This window comes from Arachis duranensis, chromosome 9 (assembly GCF_000817695.3).
Source record: "Arachis duranensis cultivar V14167 chromosome 9, aradu.V14167.gnm2.J7QH, whole genome shotgun sequence".
In the NCBI taxonomy this organism is placed as follows: domain Eukaryota; kingdom Viridiplantae; phylum Streptophyta; class Magnoliopsida; order Fabales; family Fabaceae; genus Arachis; species Arachis duranensis.
In genome coordinates, this window is record NC_029780.3 from 60,583,375 (window position 1) to 60,594,006 (window position 10,632).

Here is a 10,632-nt window from a genome sequence, read left to right on the forward strand (position 1 = left end):
TTTCTGAGGATAAGGCATTTTTGCTTTGTATTCCTCAACCTTAGTTGCTGCAGGTTTATTTCCTACAGAGGTGGTTGGAGAAGCCTTTTTAGAGGGGTTGCTATCAACACTTGTATGTGTCTGATCTGTAACATCCCGCATTTTTGAAAATCTAATTATGAATAAATTGTGATTTTATTTTATTAAGTTTAAACTTTATAATTTTAGAAATTATTTTATTAGAAATAATTAAATAGATTCGGAGATAATTTCATTTTAAATCAATTAAGATTCTTAAGTAATTTTATATAACGGAATATTTTGTATAATTTTGGTAATTGAAAAATAAGAAAGAATTGTATAATTTAATTTAAATAAATTCTATTTTAAATGAATTATGTTATCAATTTGAACTTCTAGGAATTATTTTATTAGAAATGATTAGATTGATATTTATAAATACTTTAAGTTTAAGTCAATTAATATTTATGTACAATTTTTATTATAATTAATTATTTTATAAATTGAAATTAAAGTTTCAGAGATAGAAAAATAATAGAGATTTGTATGATTTAATCTAAAAAATTGATATTTGAATTTAAATTGTACTTTACAAAATATAATTAACTTGTTCATTTTAAAATGTAAATTAGAAATAATTGATTGAACTTAGTAATATGTTGATAAATAATATTCCAAAATATTTTTAAGAGAATATATTTAATTTTAAAATTACTCTACCCTTCAATTTTATCAAAATATCTATTCATATCTATCCATATTCTTTTATAAAATCCTAATTTCTAACCCTAAATTCCCAAATTAGAAATCAGAAACCCCAATCCTAATTTTCCCCTTTTCCCCAGCCTCAGAACGCAGCCCTCACCCCACCTTTCTTCCAAAACACTAACACCCAAACAAAAGAAAGAAACAAAGAAATGGAAAGGGAGAACAGAGAGCGTGGAATCAGAGAAGAGGGAGCCACACTCTGCTCTGTCCAGCTCGCCACCGCAGCACCTCGCCTTGCCATCACCGTTGCTGGAGCAAGGTCACATCGCCATCAGATTTGAAGCCGTTGAGGAGCTGAACGCTCGCGAGGGAGAGGACAAACACGAGGAGAGCTTGTGCGCGAAGGGTAGCGCCGCTGTGTCTCTGTCGCGCCTTCATCACTGTCGAAGCTGCACTTTCGCGTCACCATCGTTGTGCCTCCACCGAACCCGTCACACCGCTGCTGTTGCGATGTCATACCTGTCGTGAGGGAGAAGAGATGCGTGAGGAAGGAAGCTCTGTCGCGTCTGATCTCTGTTATCGCCGCGTCGCCGCCACTGAAGGTCCGCCGCCATTGTTTTCATCGCCTCCATGCTTCATGTTCATCGTAGGTTACTCTGCCGTTGCTGTTCTATTCTGCTTTTCCCTGGTAGCATTGAGTTGTGTTCTGTTGCCATTATTTGGTTTGCTATTTCCTTGACTATAAAATGCCTCGTTTTCTTGATCTTCCTTAGCTGCCAATCATCACTGTCTTTGTTCGGTATTGCTGTCCTTATCCGGAACCACCGATGTCATTGTTGTTGCTTCCCCAGAAGAACTGAGGTTACTGCTACTGTTCCGGCCGTACTAGCTATTGTAAACTGGAAAAAGAAGGGGATCGCCACGTTTAAATTCGACGGTTTCGACTAACTGAGGTAGGGGGTTTAAAATGATTTTAATTTAGGAATGCCAACAAGGTTTACTGAATAACTGCAAATAGTATTAACAGCTGTGAGTAATTAATTGATTATATGAATGTTGGATTGTGATTGCGATTGTGCTTGGTGCTGTGATTGAATTGATTGTAATTATGTATGGTAGATGATTGAATTATTGATTGTTGGTTGTTAAAATGGTTGTTTGGTATATTGCTATGGCTGTGAAAGTGACTTGAGATTAGTAGAGGATTGTGGTTTTGACTGATTATGTATAAATGGCTGAGACTAAGATAATCATTTGATATATTTGATACTGGATTCAGAATTGTTGAAGATTTAGGGCCTAAAAGACTAAACTATTATTAAGAATCTGGTTTTCAAAATAGAATGGTTACTTTGAGGACGGCCTAGTAATTTGCTAGTGATCGAAATGGTATGAGATTAAAATCTGAGTAAACTTTAACAAGTGTAGTTGTTAGGATTTAAATTTGAAGGTTTCGTATTAACCGAAGATTTAGTTATGATTTTTCAAAGTTAAGCCTTAAAATCTGAATTTCTGCATTACCTTTAAGTGAAAACAGTAACTTTGAAAGACTGTAACTAATTCTGTGATGACCGAAATTGCGTTGAACGAAATCCTGGTTAAACTTGGGAATAATTGGGACTGAATTGGAGAGTTTGAGACCTTTTCATTAAATATAAGATTTATGGTGAATTTTCGAGTAATGGTTGTGGGATCTGATTTTTACTGCAGAATTTTTGGAACAGAAGTAACTTGTTGGCTCTGCTGTGAATGTTCCGAATTGAATTTTGAAGCGAAACCAATTTTAAATGAAACTTTAGTCCTATTATTTTTATGTCGTAAAATTTCAGAACGGTTGAACTTGCGGTTTAAAAGATACAAATTTTTGAAATACGATACATTATGCAGTAAAGGCCAGATTCTGTTTTCTTAAATCAGTAACTTTGAGAGTTTATAACTTTTGAACCTGGTTGGATATCGAGGTGCAATCAATTGGAAGTGAAAATTAAGTATGTTTAGCATATGTGACTTAAATTTCAGGGCTATCCATGTTTTAATGAGTAAGTTATGGGACTTGGAAGAAGATAAGTTCATTAACTTTTAAAGCAGAATTCTAAAGAAAATTAGTTAGCTTCTAGGTTATATAACTTCTTCATAAAAAATGATATTGACCTGAAACCAATTGGAAAAGAAACTTGGATGAGTGTAGTTGAACTGTATTAATTTTCAAAGTCATTGGATTTAACTTGGATTTTATATTGAATTTTGAATATCACATGCTGCTGCCGTTCTTCTGGTTTTAAAACACTGCAGAGCAGTCACGATTTTGCTTATATTCCCGAAGCTAGAGTCAGCGAAAAATTATGAATTTTGGTTTAATAGAAAGCTTAATTCGAGACGGTTGCATGGATATAAAGTTTGCGTGATTCCGAATTCATTTGATATTTTAAAAACAAAATGAAAATCAGGCTTCCAAGTTGTGTTGGCAATTATTTTGGATATGGAATTTAAGAAATAGATTTTCTATTATCAAATGTTTTTGAGGATATATTGTTGTGGCAATTGCTGAAAGAGGATGATGAAATATTGAGAAAGAAGGAACCCGTAAGGGTGGATAGGTCCTATTTTTAAAGGAGATTATGTCCAAATTTTTATAAAAGTAAAAGGACTTAATCAAAATGAATACTTGAGACTTGTTTAACGATAACAACTTTACTGATTCTTTTGAGAAAATATATTTGGTTTATAAAGTTGCTAGCAAGGACGTGGGTTTTGTCCCGCTTGCATATTTACAATTACAAAAGAGTAAAGAGATAAAGAGAAAAAGAGTAATATAGATGCAGATGAAGGATTACTCGTGACCGGATAAATGTCCGGATTGCGGGCAGCCAACCGACACATGAGCTCATGGCCTGTACTAGGACTAGACATTCATCATATGCATCTATGTGACATTGTTTGGGTGTGTATATTGTAATTGGTTTGCCTAAGTGAATAATTCTGTTTAACTGCTAATTGCTATACTTGATGTAATTGCTCTTGATTGTGTTTGAAACTCATTACCTGTGTTTGTAACTGATTGTTTGGATTGTGGTGATTGGATGTTGATTGAGTTGTTTGGGCCTAAGGCCGTGACTGGTATGTTTGAGGTCTAGTTTTGTATAAAGTATCTGACTGGTTCAGCATAGACTTAATGAACCTATGCTTGGAGCAGGATGATCATTTATACCGCGTAAGTAACTTCTTTATGTTATGGTCTAGTAAAGTATGAAAAATCAAACTGGTTCAGCATAGACTTAATGAACCTATGCTTGGAACAGGTTGGTCATTCATACAGTCTAGGAAACTTTAAGAGTTTTATAAAGAAAAATATGGGTTTAAGATTTTAGATAATTAACTGATGCTCTTAAAGAAAGTTATGGACTTTGAATGTTAAACTGGTGGTTTTCAAAAGGATTCGTAAGGCTAATGAAAATAGTGTTATTTTAAATATCTCCGAACGAAGCTAACTATTTGCGCTTTATTCTTTACTTTAACGGCATTCTCGACCTCTACTGAGAACATGTGGTTTTGTTCTCACCCCCAAATTTTTCACCCTTTCAGTGACACAGGTTTGAAGACGTGATTTGAAGCTGCGAGCGATTAGTAGGTTTTCTTTATGGTTTTAATTGCTTTCATAGAGTCCCCTCGCTCTTGTCCTTTGAGGTTTTATTTTAACAGAGGGGTAGGTGTTGTATTTGGGTTTATATGACTTCTTATGTATAAGAGTTACTATTAATAATACTTATATGATTATTATTATTATTTGCAATGCTTATCTTTGATACATGTCTTGAATGAATAAAAACAAAATTTTCTGGCATTTTCTTAAAACTAAAACGCGAAATCGATACAAAGGCTCATTAATTAAGTAGTTAATATTAGAAAAGGTCACGTAACGTTATTTCTAGTAGAAATACCCTGACTTAAGCAAGGTATTTTGTTGGACGGGACGTTACATGATCCATCACTGGCGTTTGAATGCCAGGGTTGGAAGCTGGATTGGCATTGGATGCCAACTCCTTACCTGTTTCTGGTGTTTGAATGCCAGAACTGAGCTTCCCTTGGGCGTTTAACGCTAACTCCTTACCTGTTTTTGGCGTTTGAACGCCAGAACTGAGCATGGGTTGGGCGTTTAACGCCAGCTTTTCACCCTTTTTTCTGGCGTTTGAGCACCAGAATTATTCCTCTCTGGGCTCTTACTGTCCTCAGAAGGATTTTGGGTAGCAGTTTGTTCATTTCTTGGCTCCTTGCTGCTTTGAAGTGAGGTATTTAATGTTTTTCCACTTCTTAATTGAATTACTTGGCACTCTTCTGTTATTTGTTTTGATAACTGCTATTTTGTTTGCTTCAACTGTACTTCCATATTCATATTAGCCATTCTTGTGTCTTGTAGTATCTCCTTGAATTTGGTTAGCTATTTTGTTAGAAAATCTAATTGCTGATTGAATTCAGTAACTTATTCTGTAGGATTGAGTTCAACAGTTACTGTTTTAGCCTCTTCTTTCATGGAAGACTCACTACTTAGGTACAGATGCTGATTTCTTGCAACTGTATCAATGAGCTCTTGAGCTTCTTCAATTGTCTTTATCATGTGTATAGATCCACCAGTTGAGTGGTCCAAAGACATCTGAGCTTTCTCTGTAAGCCCATAATAGAAGATGTCTAACTGCACCCACTCTGAAAATATTTCAGAGGGGCATTTTCTTAGCATCTCTCTGTATCTCTCTCAGGCATTATAAAGAGATTTATTATCTCCTTGCTTAAAGCCTTGGATGTTCAGCCTTAGCTGTGTCATCCATTTTGGAGGGAAATATTAATTTAGGAATTTTTCTGACAACTATTTCCATGTCCTTATGCTAGCCTTAGGTTGGTTATTTAACCACCTCTTAGCTTGGTCTTTTACAACAAATGGAAACAGTAATAATCTGTAGACATCCTGATCTAATTCCTTATCATGTACTGTGTCAGCAATTTGTAAAAACTGTGCCAGAAACTCTGTAGGTTCTTCCTGTGGAAGACCGGAATACTGGCAACTTTGCTGCACCATGATAATGAGCTGAGGATTCAACTCAAAACTACTGACTCTGATGGAGGGTATACAGATACTATTCCTATATGAAGCAGTAGTGGGGTTAGCATATGACCCCAGAGTTCTTCTGAACTATTCATTTCCACTTAGGTCCATGATGGAAAAAGGGAGATGATGTGAATTAGAGATTCAACTAGTATTATTAAAAATATATTTTTAAATTTTTTTGAAATAATAATAATAATTAAAATTGGAAACTAGAATAATTAATAAAATAAAAGAGATTTTTGAAAATTTTTGATGAGGCTTTTCGAAAAATTGAAGAGAGAGAAAGTAGTTAGGAAGTTTTGAAAAAGATATGATTTTAAAATTTTAAAGATTGAAACTTTCTTAACAAGAAAACACCAAACTTAAAATTTTTTCAATCAAAATAATAAATTAGGACAAAAAATTTGAAAAATATATAAAAAGAAAGAAAAAGATTTTGAAAATTAATTTTTAAATTTTTTTTTTCGAAAATATTGAGAAAAATTGAAAGAGATTTGATTTTTGAAAAAAATATGTCTTAAAATTGAAGATACTTGTAAGAAAATAATTAAGAGAAAATATTTGAAAAAGATATGATTTTTTTTTTTTGAAAACTTGACAACTAAGATATGATAAGATAAAATTTTGCAATTGAAATCTGAATTTATTTGAAAAATTTTGAAATATTTAAAAATAGTTAGAAAAGATATTTTTTGTTTATTTTTAATTTTATGATGAAAGAGAAAAACACACAAAAGACACAAGACTTAAAAATTTTTAGATCTAATGTTCCTTGTTTTCGAAAATTTTGGAGGGAAAACACCAAGGAACACCAAACTTAAAAATTTTAAGATCAAAACATAAAGAAGACTCAAGAACACTTCGAAGGCTCACAAGAACAACAAGAACATGAAGATAGAACACCAAACTTAAAATTTTTAGAAAACTACAATAAAATTTTTGAAAACTAAAGGGAAATTAACAAGAGAACACCAAACTTAAAAATTGACACAAGATTTAATCAAAGAAAAATTATTTTTGAAAAAAAGTTTTAAAAGGAAGATAGCCAATTACCAAGAACATAATCGCAACACTCTATAACGCCTTCGAAGTGATCGCCAATAACGCCTTCAAATCCAATTAACGTGAACTCTAACGTGGGATGAAGAACCAATCACCAACGTTAGTGACATTCACCTTTGTCACTAACGTTGGACCAACCCAAGAGTGCCCACGTTAGTGGTCACGTTAAGACCACTAACGTGAGAGATAACGTGGAGCTAAGCATGATAAGCCAACGTTAGTGACACTCACCTTTGTCACTAACGTTGGAGATGGCAATCACTACCACGTTAGTGGCCACGTTAATCTAATTAACGTGAACTCTAACATGGGAGGGAGGGGCATTTGGAGTGTTAGTGACAAAGGTAAGTGTCACTAACGCTCTTGAAACTTAGGCATGCCCACGTTAGGAGTCACGTTAGTTATACTAACGTGAACTCTAACGTAGGGAAAAATGCCACTAACGTTGAAGTTAACGTTGATCATTTTGGGTTCGAACGTTAGTGGAAAAGGTGATTGTCACTAACGTTCTCGAACACACATCTTCACTTAACGTTAACGCCACTAACGTCCTAACTAACGCCCATGCCTAACTCATACTTTTCTGCAAACAAAGCTGAGCCCACTGAAGATTGTAACTGCTTCAACTCAAGATCAAAGGCCCATATCCAAGACTTGAAGAACTCACTAGAAGATCAAGAAGAGTAGTATATATAGGGGTAGTTTTGAACTATAGAAAGGCTTGGCACTTTTGGAGAACTACACTCTGTATATTTACTTTCTGCATTTTCTAGTTTTCTGAGGAATGTATTATTTTTCATCACTTTCCATTTCCAGAGCTATGAATAACTAAACCCCCTTTCATTGGGTTAGGAAGCTCCATTGTAATTTGATGGATCAATTATAGTTTTCATTCTTCTTCCTCTTTCTTTTCTCTTGATTTACTAGAAAGCTTTCGGTCTTAATCTAATTGGTTAGTTGTCTTGGAAAAGAAACTCTCCATAATTGGATCTCCTTTGAGCCTTGGAAAAGGGATGAGGATATCATGCTAGAAATGCTTTTTCATGTTGGACCAAATTGGGGTTTGGGCGGATATAGTGACATGTAATCCTCCCAACACTTTGATTTGGAAATACATGTGGCATAATCAGTGACCATACTTCATCTCTTCCCATGAGCAATTAAATCAAGGAATTGGGCAATTGTTCAAGCTTAGAGAGATTGGATTGCTAAGGAATTGGGATCCAATCACCTAAGATTGCCAAGGAGATCAATGAATGCATTGATTGAGGAAGAGATGAGAATGAACTTCATCCAGAGAATGCAACATCTCCTAAGCCCAATGAATCCCCCATCTCTGATCTTACCCATTCTCTTTACTTTCTGTCATTTATTTCCATGTTCATCTTCCCAAATCCCCATTTAAGATTCTGCACTTTATTTTCTGCAATTTATTTTTCCGCCATTTAATTTCCTGCAAATCTCAACTACATTTTGTTTAGCTCAACTAGCACACTCTTCCAACTAAAGTTGCTTGACCAATAAATCCCTATGGGATTCGACCTCACTCTATTGTGAGTTTTTACTTGATGACAATTCGGTATACTTACCTGACGTGGCGGAAATTGGCAAGTTAATAATTTATTAAAAGGGACACGTTGCAAGTACAGTCCTTAACCAACCGAAAATCCACTTATCAATTTAAAAGGGGTTGTCACAATATTGAAAATTAAAATACTGGGAGTATGAATCCCAGGTCGTCTCCCAACGAGTTGCAGAGAGATGTGCAATTTCAACAATTGGGTGTTTTCAAAAATGGTCGAGTTGATAAACAGAAAATTAAATTAGAGAATTTAATTGATTTTAAATAAAGGCCTTGACTGGGGGTAGATTAGTTGGAAGCCCTATTCTTGTTGAAATACTCTCAAGATTAATTGATAATTGGAAGTTACTCTTCTTAGTTAACCCTTACTAGGTAAAGGAAAGTCAAGCAAGTTGGAAATCTGTTTCTAGTCATAAGTCCCAATCCTCTCCCTTGGGAAGGACTAGAGTTAATGATTAGAGGGTGATTCAACAATAAACCCATTTATAATTTTTCTCTTGAGTAGTTCAACTCGAGGTTCCTTTTAATCATCCCCCAATCAAGTCTTGGAACTACTCACTCATCATAATTATAAAATTCACAGAATTAATGGTGAAAATAAAAGAAGACATGATACACAATAATAAAAGGATTAATTGAAAATAAAAATAGTCTATATTAATAACTGGTAAAAAATAAGCCAAAGTCAACTCTAGAGGGATTAATAATATGGAAGAATAAATATAAAAAGTAAATAACAAAATAAGATGACTAGTATCGGAGGTAGACTCTTCTCAAATGCTAAAGCCAAAATCTTCCAATGCTAATTATGAATGCTCAAGTGAGTGAAAAACCTGGGGGAGGAGTAAATCCAGATCTAAAACTAAAAATTATGCAGAATGAATTGTCTCTCATTTCTGCATGTTTCCGGACTCTAGTCTGTAATTCTGGGCCAAAAACTGGGTTGAAATTTGGCCCAAAAACTCTGCCAGCGACTTCTGAAATTCTGCAGATCGCGCACGTCACGCGGACGCGTCATTCACGCGGACGCGTCATTCGGCGTTTTTCTTTTCCATGCGGGCGCGTCGTCCATGCCTCCGCGTCGCTTCTGCTTTTCCAAACCACGCGTCTGCGTCACTCATGCGGCCGCATCACTGCGAGTTCCTCTCTTCGACGCGGTTGCGTCGCTAATGCGTACGCGTCACTTCTCGCTGGTCATCTCCTCAATTTCTTGTATTCCTTCCATTTTTGTAAGCTTCCTTCCCAATCTCTCACTCATTCATGCCCTATAAAGCCTGAAACACATAACATACAGATCACGGCATCGAATGGAATAAAGGGGGATTAAATTACCTAATTAAAGGTCTCCAGGAATTAAGTTTTCAATCATGTAATAATTTTAGGAAGGAAATATAAATGCATGCTAATTATATGAATAAGTGGGTAAAGACCATGATAAAACCACACAATTAAACACATTGTAAACCATAAAATAGTGGTTTATCAACCTCCCCACACTTAAACATTAGCATGTCCTCATGCTTAGTTGAAGGAGATAGAATAAATGATTAGGAACATGTAAAAACTCATGTAATGCAATGCAACCTATATATGTGAATGCAACTATATGATTCTTGTCCACTTGATTAAGAATAAATAAGCTCTTCAAAACAATTACAAATCAAGCTCCACTAATTCAATTCTCATACAGTAAGAGCAGATAAAGATGCAAGAAGGTAGCTCATCAAAAGCAGGGAACATAAAATTTTAAGCATTGAACCCTCACTGATGATGTATGTATATTCTAATCTCTCCAGTGTATAGGGTAATCACTTTATCCTTCTCTAATTATGGTCCCTAAATTTTGTTCTTCTCCTAACCAATCAACAACATTTAATATGCCAATGCAACATCATGAGGTCTTTTCAAGGTTGTAATGGGGCCAAGGTAAAGGTAAGATACATATATGGTTAAGTGAGCTTATAAATTGAATCTTTAATTAACTAAAACTCTAACATAACCTATGTATTTTATATAACTATGGAGTTTGTACCTAGCTACCCAGAATTCTCTTTCACATTCCATACTCATGTATCAACTGTTTTAATTTTATCCTACATGCATTGACCTTTGGATTCTTAACTCAACATTGGGGTAATTTTTGTCCCCCTTATTTATTTATTGACTATATACATATATATAT

General features: G+C 34.7%; 1 long non-coding RNA gene across 1 annotated transcript; it reads left to right on the forward strand.

Moving 5' to 3' along the window:
• The first annotated feature begins 817 nt into the window (after positions 1-817).
• Positions 818-4,491, forward strand: LOC107465457 (uncharacterized). Its single transcript, XR_001587350.3, has 3 exons — positions 818-1,354; positions 1,482-1,661; positions 4,291-4,491. It is a non-coding gene; the product is annotated as an uncharacterized LOC107465457 (long non-coding RNA).
• Positions 4,492-10,632: the final 6,141 nt, after the last annotated feature.